This window comes from Spermophilus citellus (genome assembly GCF_964194105.1).
Source record: "Spermophilus citellus genome assembly, chromosome: 2".
Taxonomy (NCBI): Eukaryota; Metazoa; Chordata; class Mammalia; order Rodentia; family Sciuridae; genus Spermophilus; species Spermophilus citellus.
In genome coordinates, this window is record NC_138183.1 from 35,834,226 (window position 1) to 35,854,329 (window position 20,104).

At 41.8% G+C, this 20,104-nt stretch overlaps 1 protein-coding gene across 1 annotated transcript in view; it reads left to right on the forward strand.

The window, feature by feature from the left end:
* Positions 1–20,104, forward strand: part of FBXO10 (F-box protein 10) — a 63,973-nt gene that overhangs the window by 3,536 nt on the left and 40,333 nt on the right. The gene's annotated exons all lie outside the window — the stretch shown is intronic.

The following is a 20,104-nucleotide window of genomic DNA, read 5'->3' on the forward strand; positions in this document are numbered from 1 at the left end:
TCTTCAGCATTTTAATTAACCAAGGATTCTCAGGAATGGCAGCCTTCAATAAGATGTCCACTCTAGGACTTTGGGTACCTGCTCAATCTTACTTTTTCACATGTAGGAGGGACCCTCAGGTGACCCTTGACACCATACTTCTGTTCTCTGGAGACTTGTCTCTGCCTACACTCCTAAGAGATTAGACAATGAAAATATACAGGACTGAAAATTTACTTGACATATATCTTAGAGGTTTGGGAGGCAAGGTTTTAATTTTTAAATGAAGGATTTTGGCCAGGGCCGGGGCAGTGGCACACACCTATAGTCTGAGCTATTTACGAGGATCCCTTGGGCCCAGGAGTTTTGAGACCAATCTAGGCAACATGGAAAAATCCATCACCCCGCCTTGTCTCAAAAAGGAAAAAATAAAAAGCTGGTTATGTGATTGAAGAAAAAAGGAAGTCTTTTCAATAGTTCTCTGTTTTTCTAAGAATCAAACAATGATCAATATATTCCGTTTTCTTTATTATGAACTTTTTTTAGTATGAAAAATAACAAATATGCATACAGGAGAAAAAACCCCACAAAGGTTTATAAGGGAAATACAGTGTAACCACCACCACCTCAAAAACTGGACGTTGCCAGTACATACGCAGTCCTTCCTTCCAAATCATAACCTCCTCCCCTAGAAGAAACCACTATCTCCACTTTTATGGTAACCATCCCTTTGTTTTTCTAAATAATTTACATCCCCATATTTACATCCCTAAGCAGTGTAGTTTAGTTTTACTACTTTAACTTCATACGTGTGGAAGCATACTGTTTGCATTTTGTTCGACTTCTTTCGCTCAGATTCTTGCTTGTGGCATCCATCCACATGGCAGCCTGACTGACTTTCATTGCTGATAGTGTTTGATGGTATGAATAGGTCACAGTGTGTTTATTCATTTTATGATGGATGGACACGGATTGCTTACAGTCTCTGACTGCCAGGAATATCCATAGACATTTTCTGTGGTGTATGTGAATGAGCTTCTTTCACATACATCGTGATTTCTGTTTTGAGCCATAGGTATCTAAGAAATGCATTTCTTAATTTCCAAACTTATGAGTATCTTCTGGTTATCTTTGGTTAATTGATTGTGAGTCAGTGAACTTGTTCTATATAATTTTAATTTTTTTCAAAATCCTAGTTAAGGCTATATTTATGATTAGTTGCTGTTTTTTTTTTAATAAATGTTCCAGGTGTGGTTAAAAGTAATGTGCATCCTACAGTTATTGGATTCATTGTTCTATATAAAGCCATTGTTATCAAGTTTATCAGTCACATTCAGGTCTTTGTTCTTATTTTTTGCCTCTATGAGATTATAGAGTTGTGTTAAAATATCCAACCATTATTATGAATTTATTTCACCTTTTTTTTTTTGCTTTATGCCTTTGAGCCCATATTATCAAGTGCATATAATTGTAAAATTGTTATATCTTCCTGGTGAGTTAACCTTTTATCCTTAGGAAGCTGCCCTTTTTTATCTCTAGTAGATTTTTCTTTTTTTCTTTTTTTTTTTTTTTTGCCTTATATTCTATTTCATCTGATAGTAGAACTATGTCACATTCTTAGTTGATCTGGATGAGTTATATTTTTACTGTTTTTTAGTTTCAACTTTTATGTATCCGTGTTTTAGCATTGGCTCTTATAAACAACACATACTTTTTTTTTTTTCAGGGTTGGGGGCAGGTCCTAGGAATTGAACTCAGGGGTGCTCTAGAACTGAGCTACATCTTATCTGTCTATCTATCTATCTATCTATCTGTCTATCTATTTATTTATTTATTTTAGACAAGGTCTTGCTAAGTTGCTTAGGGCTTGCTAAATTACTGAGGCTGACCTCAAACTTGTGATTCTCCTCCTTCAGCCCCTGGAGTCACTGGGATTATAGCCATGTACCACCATGCCCAGCAGGTTTGTTTTGTTTTTTTTATAGGCTGACTCTTTGTCTTTTAACTGGAATGGTTAGTCTGTTTTCATTTAATATCACCACTGTTGTGTTTGGATTTAAGTCTGCCTCCTTATTTTATGTTCTCTCTATATAATTTGTCATGCCGCCCCTCCATTTTGTTTTAGCTTGCTTTCTTCTTTTGGTTTTTTTAAAATCATTTTGGTTTTTGTGTTTTTACTTCTCCTGTTTTGGATGTTATATACTTTCTCTTCTTTAGTTACCCCAGAAATTTTAATTTAACCAAAGTTGATAGATTAAAGTTAGATGTGATATCCTTACTGTTTGGGGGGACTGTGCAGGGACCTTAGAAACTTGAATTTCATTTATCCCCTTCACACCTAATAGTAGACTAGTTGCAAATGTAGTGTATCAGCTTTGATTAGAGTCATTTAGGGACCTACAAAGAAAAAAGGGGAGAGAACAAAGAATTTACTTGAGAGAAGTAGGTATTTGTGGGAACTGGTTGCACGCGATCAGCTTAGACTATCTGAACTTTAAAAAGAAAATCTCTCCCTCTTAATTCCTCAACCTTGCTTGTCTAAATTTGGCCGCATTCCTCAGATGATCTATCCTGAGTTGCCCCCATTCCTGGCAAGGGGGATGGTTCCAATTGTCTGTTTTGGGTCAGGTATCATCTTGTGTAGTAGAGGACTGAGGCATAGCCAATGACAGCTCCATTAGGATTACATGGACTGGGAGCAGAGTTCCTCTAAGAAAAACAAAGTGTGCTGGACAGAAAAAAGTTATACCTACCACATCTACTACACTGAGTAATGAATGGCTGGGAAGTGACAGAAGGAAGAGGGTTAGAGGTTGCAATTGGAATGAACTCAATCTGTATAAGAAAAAAGGGGAAGAGGTCACTGACAGGGAAGGAAGGAGACAGGAGGAGTCTGGTCTGACAGTTCCTTTGACCACCAGCCACTGAGCACTTGGGCATTGTCAGGTGGGACATTTTGATTGTCTGTAGCAGCAGAGGTGAGGGAGGGCTGGTGTAGGGCTGTCTGGCATGTGGATGTAGTCAACATGTCAGCCCCGGTGCTTGCTGTCCTCACAGTTCTTTCCAAGTGAAACGTGTACATTCATGACTCCTGTTCATATACGGGTAACCATGTTTTCTCCCATAAACTTGTGCTCCATCTCCACCCTCTAATCAAAACTTCCTGGACCAGAGATAGACATCAGAGGCACGAACAGCCCCAGTTCACAGGATCACCAGGGACCTGTGATGTGACCAGTGAGGAAAAAGAGATGCATGCTGTCTCTCAGAAATTTGAACTGGGGACTACTGACAGACAAGTTGAAATGGTAGAGAGATGGTGAGATAGAGAAGGGGCCTTTGAGGAGTCCTTGCAAGATAATGGTGATGAGGTGGAGCAAAGTTTGCATCGAGTCCAGGTAAAGAGACTGGAGCAGGCCCAGGCAGAGTGGCTGAGGCATGAGATGAGTAAAGCCCCACGGACTTGAGCTACTGAGGGTCTTGGAGGTGCTGTGGATCCAGACTTTTCATTTTGACTCTGAGAGACCCAGCCCTCCCAGGGTCCTTTTCTTCCACTTCCATAAGCTCCTGTAATCCTTAGTAGACCACAAACACCCTCACAATAAGCGCTACCTTATTTGCACTTTCAGTAAAAAGACTGCCTAGAACAGATGTTCAAAACTTGGGGGGCATTGCTCACCTAGGTTAATTTTTTTTGCTTCCAATGCTGTTCCAATATCCTCTTCTGCAGAACATCTTCTCTTTGCCGTTGGATGATTGGGAGCTATGAACCTTGTTGCCTTGGTTATAACAGTGGGGTCTGGACAACCATTGGCTGGCCAGGTAGTTGAGCGGCTGCCTGTAGGCCAGCAGTGAGCGTCACTCTCTTTGGATATCTTCGTTCCATACCTCACAACAGAAAACTCTGACTTAACTGATGGGTATAACTTATTTTTCCCCCTAGGGTATAGAGAGGATTGGCTCAAAATGTGATGCAGAGGAGCTGGGGTTGTGGCTCAAGAGGTAGAGTGTTCACCTAGCATGCATGAGGCACTGGGTTCGATCCTCAGCACCACATAAAAAAATAAAGATTGTGTCCACCTATAACTAAAACATAATTTTTTTTTTAATGTGATGTAGAAGCCAGGTATGGTGGTAGAGCCTGTAATCCTAGCAACTCAGGAGGCTGAGGCAAGAGGATCACAAGTTCAAAGCCAGTCTCAGCAACTTAGGCCCTAAGCAACTTAGTGAGACCCTGTCTCAAAATTTCAAAAAGGGCTGGGGATGTGGCTCAATGATTAAGTGCTTCTGGGTTCATTCTGTGGTAACACCCTCCACCCCTCCCAAAAATGTGATGAAGAGAGAGAAAGAGAAATGGATTTAGGGAAAGGAAAGAGTCATAGGAAAGAGGGAGTCCATCACCATTTGTTGTGTGTTTACCAAGCGTCAGGCACAGTGTTAACTGTGTTCTAGCCATTCTCTCCTTTCATCCTCCTAACAACTCCCTAAGGTAGTATTACCCCCATTTTTATAGATGAGGAAGCAGAGATAGAGCTGGTCTGACTCCACTGAATGTGTAATGTCACAGTAAATTAGCCATCACTTGGTGTGGGATTGCCTCAAGCTGAGAGTGATTAAAGAGAAGTGGCTGGGAAGTAGATTGTGGCTGGAGAGGAGCAGGAGATGGTGGGAATGGGACCCCGATTAGATAGATCCCTTCTCAGACCATCAGACTGCCTGGAGATAGGCCAGAGGGAAGCAACCATAATGTATAGGTTGGTTTGGGTCCACTTGCCAGGTGGGGGTGCCCTGGATTCATGGATTCTGGCTTGAGGTCCTAAATCTTGGGGCAAGGCTTCCTAACAGAGAACTGTCGGTCCAACTCAGACATTGTACAATACTCGAGTGCATGTTAATTGCAGGAAATGTCATTTCTCTTTGATGGTCTACTGGTGTACATATCTGGGATAGTGAGGCTAATAGGCCCTATACTATTGTTTCACAAATTAATGACCCCAGCACTGCAAGATAGGACCTGGGATGTGGTGGAGAGGCTTTGGACTCCATTCCTGTTAGGAACCCACCTGTGCTGCTTAGCAGCTCAGTAAAATTTGAGGTACTCCTGGAAGCTAGGGGTAAGACTACCCCTGCATTCTGAGTTGTTGGAAGTGCTCTTGAGAGTACCTGCCATTTAATAAGCCCTTAAAACACCTTTTGCTGGCCCCTCAGGGTTGCCCATAGAATTTATGTGAGAATCAGGACTAAAACACAGTCTTAGGATTCCCTGCCCCATGCTTCTTCCTAGGAGAATAATGGTGAATAGGCAGTGAGTTGAAATAGGGGAAGAAGGTCCTGTGGCTTCAAACCCCTCAGAAAACACCTCCCTTACATCAGAACACAGCATTCTGGGTAATGGCATCAAATGTCAAAGCTGAAAATAAGAAACAGCTGGTTATTTCACAGGGCATATGGACCTGAGGTTTGAAGAAACAGTGAAAAGCCCAGCTGAAATGTTCATCACCTTCAAAGTTTTCAGTTTTGTCTCATTTCCAACAGTGTGTGTAGGTGGAGAAGTGCAGGGCTTTTGTGGTTCATATTTTACTCTCTAGTCCTTAAGAACAGTTTCAAACCCAAATCCACAAAAGTAGACAAATCTACTTTGATTTTAAGATTTTAAACCATTAATCTATTACAGTTGTTCAATTAATACAGTTTGTACTTACACTGGTACTTTGTATGCCTCACAATATTGGGTAACCCCTCCACCCACCTCCCTAGATCATCCCCCATCCCCCCCCCCTTTTTTTAAAAAAAAAAACCTAAGCTCCCACCATTTTTGTACTGAGATTGCCAACTCTGATTTTTTTATTATTATAATAATCATGGTACAAGAACACAGAGGTCAGTTACCTACCCTCAAGATTAGCTAGTGAAGCAGAGGCAGAACCCAAACTAGAATGTGAAGCCCATTAAGCCCCTCCTGTCCAAGTCATTTCAGCAGGAGGGATAGAGCCTTTTGTACAGGCAGCTTCCATTGCCCACCCAATTAACTAGCAGCTCCCATACCCTTTGGTAGGGGTGTCTGTGTGAACCAACTGACCACTCTTTATTTGCTTGTTCTTTTGTGGTGTTGGAGATTGAACCCAGGGCATTGTGCAAGCACTCTACCAACTGAGCTATATCCCCAGCCCCAAACTGACCATTTTTGCTATCACTACAGACTCCTGGAGCTGCAGCCAGACTGAACTAAGAACCATGTCCTAAGCCTGGCTGGAGGCTCCCCACTCAGGGCTTTTGCTGATGCTGTCATCTCCTCTGACTGCCCTCCATTCTCTGGATATCCTAGTCCTACCCATATCTCAGGGTCTAGCTCAGATGCCGACTCATCCGTGAAGCTTGGTTAAAAACAAAGACCTTGGATGAGCCTGGCTTCAATGGCTCCAATCCTCTTTCCAGTAGAGTGATTTGAGGAAAGGCATTAAGTTCTCTCAGGCTTAGTTCCTTCATCTGTGAAATGAAACAATAACTACTTTCAATCAGTGCTTCTCAAGCTTATGGTGCATACAAGTTCCCTGGTGATCTTGTTAAAATGCCAGTGCTGACCTAGTAGGTGTGAGGTGGTGCCCAAGATTTGCAATTTCTAATAAATACCTAGATCATGGGAACACATTTTGAGTTGCATGGTTTTGAAGAGGTGTTGAGAGAATAAAATGAAATTATGTATGAAAGGCATTCAAGATGGTGCCTTTTAAACAGTGGCACTTAGTCAATTGTGACTGCTGCTGTTTTTTGTTACATTCTATTATTATTGGCTGATTTCCCTGGCTGGAAGTCACATTTTTATTCCCCCAACCCCCGCCACCCCTAGGGGGTTGAACCAAGCGCTATGCATGCTAGGCAAGTGCTCTCCCATTGAGCTACATCCCCAACTGTTTTTATTTATCTATTTGTACTGGGGATTGAACCCAGAGGCACTTAACCACTGAGTCACATCCCTAGCCCTTTTATTTTGAGATAGGATCTCACTGTCTGAGACTGGCTTTGAACTTGGGATCACTAAATTTTTCTTTTTTTTGCTAGGTGGGGGAGGTTATCAGGAATTGAACCCAGGTGTGCTGAACTATTGAGACATATCCCCAGCCCTTTTTAATATTTATTTTGAGATAGGGTCTTGTTGAGTTGCTCAGAGTCTCACTATGTTGATGAGGCTAGCTGTGAACTTGCCATCCTCCTGCCTCAGCCTCCTCTGCTGCTGGGATTACAGGCATGCTCCACTGCACCCATTGGGCTTTCCCTTTTCTTGTGGCACTAAGGGCTTTTCCCCTTGTACTGTGTTTCATTTTGTTTTTGTTATGCATTTTTTTGTGGGGGCGGGGGTTGGTGGATATATCTTTGTCATTACTAGACTTGGGAGCCAGACCTTTGATCTGTTTCCCTACTGACCCCTCATGGTGCCTTCAGTGTGGTCTTACACACAGCCAGTGTTGAATACATACTTGGGCTTTATTTACTTTTTATTATTATTATTCCACAGGGATCTATGTGGCAGTGAAGGGGACAGAGTGAGTGGTGTTGAGGTATCAGATAACAGCATAATCATTCATTTATTCAGTATTGAGCACCTACTGTGGGCCAGTCATAATATAAAACAATAGTAAAAGCTTCTGCCCTTAAAGGAGCTTACATTTTACTTCAGGGAGACAGGTAATAAATAAAGAAAAACATACCTAAAATCATGAGCTCCTTAAGAGCAGAGAAGGTGTTTAATTCACCACAGTGAATTTCCTCATGGTGTTCAGGCCCCACACCAGCTGGCCAACGTGGGTCTGCACGTGCCCTTTCACTGTTCACATAGTTGGTTCCAGTGGGGTAACTGGGTGTTTCCTCATGTCCCCTTCATCCACCCCACAAATCCACTCATACAAAAGCATTAGTGAGCTGCAAAGATGTTACTGGCAGTTTTGTGAAGGAGCCAAAGAAAGGGCTTCACATTAGGCAACTTGACTGTATCTCCATAGTTCCCTTCCAACCTCTGTTAACACCTAGGTTTCCCCTGGTGGCCCTTTTCACCACACTGCTTCAGCTATGGGTTCTTCAGGAACAGACACCTTGGTTCCTGACCCCAACTACCCACCCATCATGATGATCAGCAAACTAAACAGCCCAGAGAGCATACCTTTCTCAGAAGCAGTGGAAGTGCAGACAGCAAAACCAGACAAGGCAAAGCTCTCATTCCAGTGCCTTCCATACAGAGGTCTGTAGTTTTCCAAGGGTGTTCATCTGCACTATCTCCTTCGTGAGTCCTTTTCCGTCGTGCACCCGTTAGACATTGAACTAGCCAAGGACTTGGTCAGGAGACCTCTTCTATTTTGTCACTAGTAATCTTCTCTTAAGTTATGTTTGAAATGTCCTCCAGATCTCTATTCAAATGTCACTCCCCCAGAGACCTTCCTTGACAACCCTATCTAAAATAGCCCCTACACGCACATGTACCCCTTAGCCCCTACTTCATAGTATTTACATTAATATTTGTTTAATTTGTTGTCTGCCTCGGATGGTAGGGACCTTTTCTTGTTTACAGCTTTTCAGTACTTGGAACAGTGCCTGGCGCATAGACAATGTAAATACTTGTTGAATAAATGATTGTCTTCTTTAGAATTTCTCAAAATCTGCATGACGTGTGGCTTGGCAGCCATCTTTAGCCTCAGAGAGATGAGGAAGTCGATCAACCCTTTGAAGTTCAAAGACTTGCCTCAAGTTACAGGACTAGGAAGCAGGAGAGAAAGCTTGTTGAGAGCCAAATCTTATGAGACTCATCTCCCCAGAGCAGGTCTTTGCCTCTCCTCCTGAGACTGGGGACACCAGGTGGCCTGGAGCATGTGGATTCCTCCAGTTACAGGGACGTTATGAGGGAGTCAGATAGACACCCTGAGCCCACACTCTTGGGAACATAAGAAAATGGAAGTGTTTGGGGGCGCACTGCAGGACCTGCTCCCTACCTTCCCAGACAGTGTTTTTCCAGTTTCTTCTCAGGCAGCACACTCCGGGTGCGCAGGTCCTGGGGGATGTTCGTTACTCTTTAATTCTACACTGGAGGCCCCGATGGCAGGTAGGAAGGGCAAAACTTGAAGAGTACATTTTTAAAAAGTGTTACCTGGTTATAGAAACCCTGTTGCTGCGTGGATCCCCATGGGTTGGTGTAAGACAGTAAATAAAGCCAAGTGCAGCAACAGGCAGTGTGGCATTTGAGAAAGGAAATCCGCATCTGAGCTCACAGGGGGTCCTAAGGGGAGAATTATTGGCTTCATTCTAGATTCAGAGCCCTGGAGTTAGGGACAGGGACTTATTTAGAGGAAGGCAAATCTGAAGGATACAAACGAACCTGCTGGGTGTCCTCCTTTCCCTGAGAGGCCTGCTGTAGCCCATTTGCTTCCTACTGCAGTGGGCTTCTTGGGCCCCCAAGAACCCTGAAGCCCCAGGAGTTTCTGTGTCAGATGCTGTCTTAGTCTGTTTTTTATTGCTATAACAAAATATTCGAGACCAGGTATTACAAAGAATACAGGTTCCGACAGGCATTGTGGCACATGCCTGTAAGCCCAGCAACTTGGGAGGTTGAGGCAGGAGGACTTCAAGTTTGAGGTGAGCCTGGGAAACTTAATGAGACCCTGTCTGGCAGAGGAGTGGGGAAATTTAAAATCTGGGGATGTAACTCAGTGGTAGAGCACTCGTGGGTTCAGTCCCCAATACCATAAAATTCAAACATACAGGTTTATTTAGCTTATGGTTACAGAGTGCAGGAAGTCTAAGAGCATAACTATAGTCCTACCTACTTGGGAGGCCAAGGAAGGAGGACATACTAAGCCCAGGGATTTGAAGCCAGCTTGTATAGCAAGACCTGATCTTTATTTATTTTTTCATTGGTTGTTCAAAACATTACAAAGCTCTTGACATATCATATTTCAAGTGGGTTATGAACTCCCATTTTTACCCTGTATACAGATTGCAGAATCACATCGGTTACACATTCATGTTTTTACATATTGCCATACTAGTGTCTGTTGTATTCTGCTATCTTTCCTATCCTCTACTATCCCACCTCCCCTCCCCTCCCCTCCCATCTTCTCTCTCTACCTCATCTACTGTAATTCATTTCTCTCCCTTGATTTTTTTCCCTTTCCTCTCACATCCTCTTATATGTAATTTTGTATAACAATGAGGGTCTCCTTCCATTTCCATGCAATTTCCCTTCTCTCTCCCTTTCCCTCCCACCTCTCGTCCCTGTTTAATGTTAATCTTTTTCTCATGCTCTTCCTCCCTGCTCTGTTTTTAGTTGCTCTCCTTATATCAAAGAAGACATTTGACATTTGTTTTTTAGGGATTGGCTAGCTTCACTTAGCATAATCTGCTCTAATGCCATCCATTTCCCTGCAAATTCCATGATTTTGTCATTTTTTAGTGCTGAGTAATACTCCATTGTGTATAAATGCCACATTTTTTAATCCATTCATCTATTGAAGGGCATCTAAGTTGGTTCCACAGTCTAGCTATTGTGAATTGTGCTGATATGAACATCGATGTAGCAGTATCCCTATATTACACTCTTTTAAGGTCTTCAGGGAATAGTCTGAGAAGGGCAATAGCTGGGTCAAAATGGTGGTTCCATTCCCAGCTTTCCCAGGAATCTCCATACTACTTTTCAAATTGGCCACACCAATTTGCAGTCCCACCAGCAACGTACAAGTGTACCCTTTTCCCCACATCCTCGCCAGCACTTGTTGTTGTTGGACTTCATAGTGGCTGCCAGTCTTACTGGAGTGAGATGGTATCTTAGGGTGGTTTTGATTTGCATTTCTCTGACTGCTAGAGATGGTGAGCATTTTTTCATGTACTTGTTGTTTGATTGTATATCCTCCTCTGAGAAGTGTCTGTTCAGGTTCTTGGCCCATTTGTTGATTGGGTTATTTGTTTTCTTATTGCTTAATTTTTTGAGTTCTTTGTATAATCTGGATATTAGGGCTCTATCTGAAGTGTGAGGAGTAAAGGTTTGTTCCCAGGATGTAGGCTCCCTATTTACCTCTCTTATTGTTTCTCTTGCTGAGAAAAAACTTTTTAGTTTGAGTAAGTCCCATTTGTTGATTCTTGTTATTAACTCTTGTGCTATGGGTGTCCTATTAAGGAATTTGGAGCCCGACCCCACAATATGTAGATCAGAGCCAACTTTTTCTTCTATCAGACGCAGAGTCTCTGATTTGATATCAAGCTCCTTGATCCATTTTGAGTTAACTTTTGTGCATGGTGAGAGAAAGGGATTCAGTTTCATTTTGTTGCATATGGATTTCCAGTTTTCCCAACACCATTTGTTGAAGATGCTATCCTTCCTCCATTGCATGCTTTTAGCCCCTTTATCAAATATAAGAAAGTTGTAATTTTGTGGATTGGTTTCTGTGTCCTCTATTCTGTACCATTGGTCCACCCGCCTGTTTTGGTACCAGTACCATGCTGTTTTTGTTACTATTGCTCTGTAGTACAGTTTGAAATCTGGTATCGCTATACCTCCTGATTCACACTTCCTGCTTAGAATTGCTTTTGCTATTCTGGGTTTTCTATTTTTTCCATATGAATTTCATGATTGCTTTATCTATTTCTACAAGAAATGCCTTTGGGATTTTGATTGGCATTGCATTGAATCTATAGAGAACTTTTGGTAATATCGCCATTTTGATAATGTTAGTTCTGCCTATCCATGAACAGGGTATATTTTTCCATCTTCTAAGATCTTCTTCTACTTCTTTCTTTAGGGTTCTGTAGTTTTCATTGTATAAATCTTTCACCTCTTTTGTTAGGTTGATTCCCAAGTATTTTTTTTTTTTAGGATATTATGAATGGGGTGGTTTTCCTCATTTCCAGTTCAGAAGATTTGTCGCTGATATACAGGAATGCCTTTGATTTATGTGTGTTGATTTTATATCCTGCCACTTTGCTGAATTCATTTATTAGCTCTAGTAGTTTCTTTGTAGACCCTTTTGTGTCTTCTAGGTATAGGATCATATCATCCACAAATAGTGATAATTTAAATTCTTCTTTTCCTATTTTAATGCCTTTAATTTCTTTTGTCTGTCTAATTGCTCTGGCCAGTATTTCAAGAACTATATTGAATAGAAGTGGTGAGAGAGGGCATCCCTGTCTTGTTCCAGATTTTAGAGGGAATGCCTTCAGTTTTTCTCCATTTAGAATGATGCTAGCCTGAGGCTTAGCATATATAGCTTTTACAATGTTGAGGTAAGTTCCTGTTATCCCTAGTTTTTCTAGTGTTTTGAACATAAAGAGATGCTGTATTTTGTCAAATGCTTTTTCTGCGTCTATTGAGATGATCATATGGTTCTTATCTTTAAGTCTATTGATGTGGTGAATAACGTTTATTGATTTTCGTATATTGAACCAGCCTTGCATCCCAGGGATGAATCCTACTTGATCATGGTGCACGATCCTTTTGATATGTTTTTGTATCCGATTTGCCAGAATTTATTGAGGATTTTTGCATCTAAATTCTTTAGGGATATTGGTCTGTAGTTTTCTTTCTTTGAGATGTCTTTATCTGGTTTGGGAATCAGGGTGATATTGGCCTCATAGAATGAATTTGGAAGTTCTCCCTCTTTTTTATCTCCTGAAATAGATTGTAGGGTATTGGTATTAGTTCTTCTTTAAAGTTCTTGTAAAACTCTGCTGTATACCCATCCGGTCCTGGGCTTTTCTTGGTTGGTAGTCTTTTGATGGCTTCTTCTATTTCCCCACTTGATATTGAAGACCTGATCTTTAAACAAAACAAAACAAAACAAAACAAAAAACAAAAGCCTGAATTTGCATCTGCTCTGCCTCTGGTGAGGGCCTTCTTGCTGCATCATAACTTGGCGAAGGCATCACATGATGAGACCGCACTGTGCTAGCTTGGGTCTCTATTCCTTATTAAGCCACTAAGACCATCATAGGGCCCTACTTTCATGACCTCATCTAATTGTGATTACTTCCCAAGGCCCAACCTCCAAATATCATTAAAACGACTTTGGAGATTAAATTTCCAACACCTGAATTCCCAGGGACACACTCAAATCATAGCAGGTACCCTTGCCCAGAATCTCTTTGTTATTATTGTTATTATTAGAGCTTTATGGTTATACATAGTACTAGGGTTCATCCCCACAAATTCATACATGCATGGAAATTGATTTCAGTTCATGATCCCCCCCTTTTCCCTTCTGTCCTCCCTCCCCTCTCCCATTCTCCTTCCTTTACTAAACTTCCTTTTGCTCATCTGTTAATTTGTATTTAATGGGGATCTTTATGTTACCCTTCCCTCCCCCTTTCCTTTATTTTTACTCTAGCTTCCACATGTGAAAGAAAACATTCAACCTTTAAGTTTCTGGGTTTGGCTAATTTCACTTAGCATGATATTCTCCAAGATTTCATTCTTTTTTATGGCTGAGTAGAACTCCATTGTATGTATGTATGTATGTATACACACACACACACACACACACACACACACAAATACCACTATTTCTTAATCCATTCACCTGTTGACGGGCATCTGGGTTGATTCCATCCATAATTTAGCTATTGTGAATTGTGTTGTTTTAAACATTGAGGTTTGTGCAGAATTTCTGAGATACCTCCATGTCATCTTGAGGAAAGAAATTTATCATTTAACATTTGCAAAATTGTGAGTTTCTGCCTTTATTCTTCCACCTAACATATCTCTCCTGGATGGACTGCCTTAAAAGGTATCTCTGATCACCTCCTGAGAAATCGATAATAGAGTACCAGCTCTGAGCCTGGCATTCAAGGCTTTTACCCACGTGAAATGAGTAAGAGGGGAGAACCTCAGTGTTCCAAGGGGACAGAACTGAGATCAACTAGGGAAGTAATTGAGAGCTAGACTCTGGCTCAGTTTGGGAAAGAATACTGAAGTCACTGTGGAATAGCCATAGAATGGGCCATCACAAGGTGTCCAGGGGCTCCATAATAGTGCCCTTTACAGTTCCATGTGCTCCATCAGTAAGGAATAATTAAGTTATGCTATAGTGCTATAGTAACAAATTGTCAAGTTGTTGTTTGTTTGTTCTCTTTCTCTCCTCCCCCCGCTCCTTCTCTCCCTCTCTCCTTCTCTCCTTCTCTCCCTCCCTGAAACTGGGGATTGAACCCAGGGGTACTTTACCACTGAGGTACATCCCCAGACTTTTTTTTTTTTGGCAGGGTCTCATGAAGTTGCTTAGAGCCTTTCTAAAGTTGCTGGGGCTAGTGTTGAACTTGAGATATTTCTGCTTCAGCCGCCCAGATTGCTGGGATTATCGGTGGGTGCCACCGCACCTGGATACTACCCAAGTTCTTAATGCCTTAACTCAAAATGAAGGTCTATTTTCCATACCCCAATCACTCAAAGGATTCAGGTTACCTGGGTAGTCATCATATATTGCCAGTTGCAGAACCAGAGCTGAATGAGAATGAGCTCTGGAGGATCTTAAATGCTGTAAGCCAGAAGTAACACGCATCTCTTCTAAAAACCCATTTGCTAGCTAGGCTCAGTGGCGCATGCCTATAATCCTGGCGACTTGGGAGGTTGAGGCAGCCTTATCTCAAAACACCAGAAGGGCTGGGTATGTGAGTAAGTGGGTAAGTGCCCCTGGGTTCAATCAGTGGTAGGGCGGGTAGACATTAGCTAATTCTAGGCATATGGCCCTGCCCACCTTCAAGAGTGACAAGAGACCAAAATCTCATCAAGTGCCTGGAGGAAAAACTGGAAATAATCAAAAGGCATCAGTTACCAACAGATGTACATTAGGTCACCACCCTCCTCCCACCCAGCATGGGTGCTGGAGATGGACCCCAGGACCTCACACACACTACAAGAGCTCTTTTAATCATCACAATAAGCCTTTGGGGTGGTATCAAAATCCTCAATTTATGTAAGAAAACTGAGGCCCAGAGTGGTTAATGGGCTTGTTCAAGTTCACTTCCAACTTGATCCCAGGTCTTCTTTGGGATAACTGCTCTTTGCCTGACGCAGCAAAGTCCACATTGGTGAAAGGGTTGAAGCTAAGGAGGAGAGTCATATGTTACCGATGCTGCATCGAGGTATGGATGGCGGGTGGCTAACACAATCTATAGACAGCTTTTTAAAAACACACATAATTGGGCTGGAGATATGGCTCAAGCGGTAGCGCGCTCGCCTGGCATGCGTGTGGCCCGGGTTCGATCCTCAGCACCACATACAAACAAAGATGTTGTGTCCGCCGAAAAAACTAAAAAATAAATAAAATTCTCTCTCTCTCTCTCTCTCTCTCTCTCTCTCTCTCTCTCTCTCTCAAAAAAAAAAAAACAAACAAACAAAAAAAAAAAACAAAAAAAAAAACCACACATAATTGCTTCTACTCTAGAGATCAAGATTCTGGAGGCCTGAAGTGGTGCTAGGAACAAGCCCTGGGTGATTCATAGGTAGATAGTCAAGAGCCATGATTAAAGATCTACTTCTATGGGAAGTCCTACCAAATCTGGCTCAAATATTCTCTTTACTCTGGAGCTCTATAAGCTGCAATGGTGCTTAATTCTTTCTGTCTCATGTTGATATTAGCTGTGTTGATTTGCTTATCACTTGATTTGCTTATCATTTTTTCTCATCCCAGTGTCCCCCCAACTCCTGAAGGGCCATGTGGGAAAACAAATAAACTGAGGAATGAAAAGGATTTTTATTCTTTAATTTCTTATGCACATTGAGACCTTAAGGATCTCTGTGTAGATGGCACATGCCTATAATCCCAGCAGCTCAGGAGGCTCAGACAGGAGGATGGCGAATTCAAAGCCAGCAACAGCAAAGCACTAAACAGCTCAGTGAGGTCGTGTCTCTAAATAAAATACAAACTAGAACTGGGGATGAAGCTCAGTGGCTAAGTACTCCTGAGTTCAATCCCCAGTACCCCCCCCCAAAAAAAAAAGAATCTCTGTGTAGGCTGGGCATAGTGGCACACACCTGTAATCTCATTGACTCAGGAGGCTGAGGCAGGAGAATTGCAACTTAGTGAGACCTTGTCTCAAAAGAAAAAATAAAAAGAACTGGGGTGTAGCTCCATGGAAATGTGTACCTGGTTCAACCTCCAGTAACAACAACAACAAAAGAATATGTGGAAATTTCTAGGTTGATGCAGCTATCTCATGGGGAGGGGGGGTGATCCCCAAAGCTCTGTTTACATAGTAAATAAATTATGTAAGATTAAGAAAACACTAATTATTCACCTAAAAATTGGAGGTAAAGACTTGATGGAAAGAAATTCATTTCTGCTTATTAAAAGCAGTGTTAATAAGCATGTACTTTTTGCTAGATATTAGATGCTGTGTTGGATTTTTGCTGTATTCTAACTAAACTGTGGCCCAGGTTTTTGTTAATGGGCTGTTGAGTAACCATGACAAATCCATCTGGGACCAGAATTGGCAGTGCTGGATGCTATGAGATGTAACATGGAGCACACAAGGGGTTGGCTGGGTGGAACATGTGATGTAGTAAACTAGGCTGAAGTTGGCAGGGAGGCAAGCTTCAGTGGCCAGCACGGTGGTTGTAATGTAGGTAGTATTATCAAAAGTTCAGTCCTGTCCCCAGTGCCCATCTAATAATTAGGACAAGGTTTTGAGAAAAAGGGGAAAGAAGTTTTATTGCTTTGCTAGCAAAGGAGAAACACAGGATTTCTGTCCCAGAGGCTGTGATTCTGCCTATCAGGGGAAATAGGGTTTTATTTTTTTTTAATTTTATTTTTTTATTAGTTGTTCACAACATTACAAAGCTCTTGACATATCATATTTCATACATTAGATTGAAGTGGGTTATGAACCCCCAATTTTACCCCAAATGCAGATTGCAGAATCACGTCGGTTACACATCCACAATTTTACATAATGCCCTATTAGTAATTGTTGTATTCTGCTACCTTTCCTATCCCCTACTATCCTCCCTCCCCTCCCCTCCCATCTTCTCTCTCTACCCCCATCTACTGTAATTCATTTCTCTCCTTGTTTATTTTCCCATTCCCCTCACAACCTCTTATATGTAATTTTGTATAGCAATGAGGGTCTCCCTTCATTTCCATGCAATTTCCCTTTTCTCTCCCTTTCCCTCCCATCTCATGTCTCTGTTTAATGTTAATCTTTTCTTCCTGCTCTTCCTCCCTGCTCTGTTCATAGTTGCTCTCATTATATCAAAGAAGACATTTGGTATTTGTTTTTTAGGGATTGGCTAGCTTCACTAAGCATAATCTGCTCTAGTGCCATCCATTTCCCTGCAAATTCTATGATTTTGTCATTTTTTATTGCTGCATAGTACTCCATTGTGTATAGATGCCACATTTTTTTTATCCATTCATCTATTGAAGGGCATCTGGGTTGGTTCCACAGTCTAGCTATTGTGAATTGTGCTGCTATGAACATCGATGTGGCAGTATCCCTGTAGCATGCTCTTTTAAGGTCTTCAGGGAATAGTCCGAGAAGGGCAATAGCAGAGTCAAATGGTGGTTCCATTCCCATCTTTCCCAGGAATCTCCAAACTGCTTTCCAAATTGGCCGCACCAATTTGCAGTCCCACCAGCAATGTACAAGAGTACCCTTTTCTCCACATCCTCGCCAGCACTTGTTGTTGTTTGACTTCATAATGGCTGCCAATCTTACTGGAGTGAGATGGTATCTTAGGGTGGTTTTGATTTGCATTTCTCTGACTGCTAGAGATGGAGAGCATTTTTTCATGTACTTGTTGATTGATTGTATATCCTCCTCTGAGAAGTGTCTGTTCAGGTCCTTGGCCCATTTGTTGATTGGGTTGGAAATAGGGTTTTTAAAGAAGTGAGTCAAAGGCTACATTCCAGGTGTGCCTTCTCAGGGGTCATAATTCACTTGTGGACTTGGGAGATAGCCATTTCTTAGAGTCGGCTGACTCTGTCCCTGAGGTTTGAATTACTTCACTCCTACTGGTGTAGTTTTTTCTCAAAAAAGATAATTCAGCCTAGGATGGGACAAAGGGTAATCTTGCTTCCCCCAAGATTGGGAAGAAGGAGAAGAAAAATGGGGGGTCAGTTTTTAAATAAGGCTCATAGGTAGGCAGAAACAATTATGTCCAAAGCATGGAATGGACTCCTGTTTCATTAATAGTGATTTAAATCACATGCCTCCAAAGAATTGGAATATTAGCAGAGGTCCCAGGGAGGGGCCTGCATGAACAGACATGAAGCCTCTTACCTGGGAGGCTATGTAGATTAAGGTTAGCTTGTTCACTCTTTTGGTGGTGCTGGGGATTGAACCCAGGGCCGTGTGCATGAGAGGCAAGCACTGTACCAGCTGAGCTACATCCCCAGCCCAGCTCATTCACTCTTAAACACCTACCTGTCAGAGTTGTTCCTTGTAGAAGGAAAGAACTTCTTGAAAAGTACATAGTATATGGCACTCCCTGGAAAAACAGTACCCAGTTATACTCAGAAGAACTAATCAGAAAGTAGGACGTGGGGTGGAGAACAAGAGGTCTAAGAAGAAGTAGGTCAGAGCTCTTATAATGATCAAAAGATATTCCTTCCAGATGCAGCAATTGGTCCTGTTTAAAATGAACTGGCCCTCAGGGATGAACTGTTTGGATAGTGGATGGTTTGCATACTTTCATATGGGAAATTATAAAAATGGGGATAATATAATTCTTCTAGTGATTTTAAATTGAAGTCACCAGTTAATAAAATATGTACTAGGTGAGCACTTTACCATCTCTGAGCCACAACCCCAGCCTGAGTTTTTTTTTTTTTTTAAGAGGATAGAGATATTCAAAAAGAAAAGTGTAAACTGTGTGGGGACATAGTGTGATGGGGGAGGGGGTGGCATCTATTATGTGGAAGGAGGAGACTAAATCTGAGCTAGTTAGCAGAAGTGGCCTGCGTGAAGGGTCGGGGCTAGATAGAAGAAGTATAATATGTGAAGTCTTTGAATTTAGAGAACCAAGTACAGGTTACCAAGACTTATATGGAGATAGCAAAATAATATTTTTTATTACTTTGTAACTGAGGGAAGCCAAGAACATATTATCATCCCTCAGCATCTGTAGGAGATTGGTTCCAGAATACCACCCCCTGCCCCACAGCCACACAACTACAAATACTAAAATCTGCCAGTGTGCAGCAAGCCCCTCATGTAAAATGACATAGTATAGCTGGGTGCACACGCCTGTAATACCAGTGGCTCCAAAGGCTGAGGCAGAAAGATTGTGAGTTCAAAGCCAGTCTCAGCAACTTAATGAGGCCCTAAGCAACTCAGTGAGACCCTGTCTCTAAATAAAATACAAAAAGGGGCTGGGGATGTGGCTCAGTGGTTAAGCACCCCTGGGGTCAATAATCTGGTACCAAAAAAAAGACATAGTATTTGCATATAACCTATGCACATCCTCTCATATACTTTATTTTTTAAAATTTATTCTAATTTGTTATACACAACGGCAGAACTCTCATACACTTTAAATCATCTCTGGATTACTTATATAATACCCAATACAATGTCAGTGCTATATAAATAGTTTTGTTAAATTGTACTGTTTAGGAAATTGACAAGAAAATGTTTGTACCTGTTCATTACAGATACAATTTTATTTTCAATAAGCAGTTGGTTGAATCCATGGATATGGAACTGTGGACGCAGAGGGCCAGCTGCAGCTGGCAGGGAGGGGCTTATTGAGGCTGAATTGTATTTAACCCCCTCAGAGTGGCCTTGCTGTCAGAGCTCCTTCTTCATGCAAATAACACTGTGATAAGAAAAGCAACATTTGAATTATAAAACAATTAGAGACAGAGCCCTGTAAAGCTTTCTGAAAGGTCTTGAGTAAAGTTGGGATGGTTGTGGAATGCGAAAATGAGACCTTCTGAGGGAAATAGGTTATGTGAGGGTCAGACAAAAAGGTTATTTCAGCCTGCTGAGGTGCTAGTGGTTGGTTGGAGATAATGATAAATCATCACTTATTGGCATATTTGATTGAAAGAACCCACAGGCTGAAAAAACTCAAAACCCTGTTCTCAAAGGGCCTGGGACAGTGGCACAGGAGTTATCTCAGTGCCTTATAGCTAAGAATGCTCTTCTTGTCTTTTCT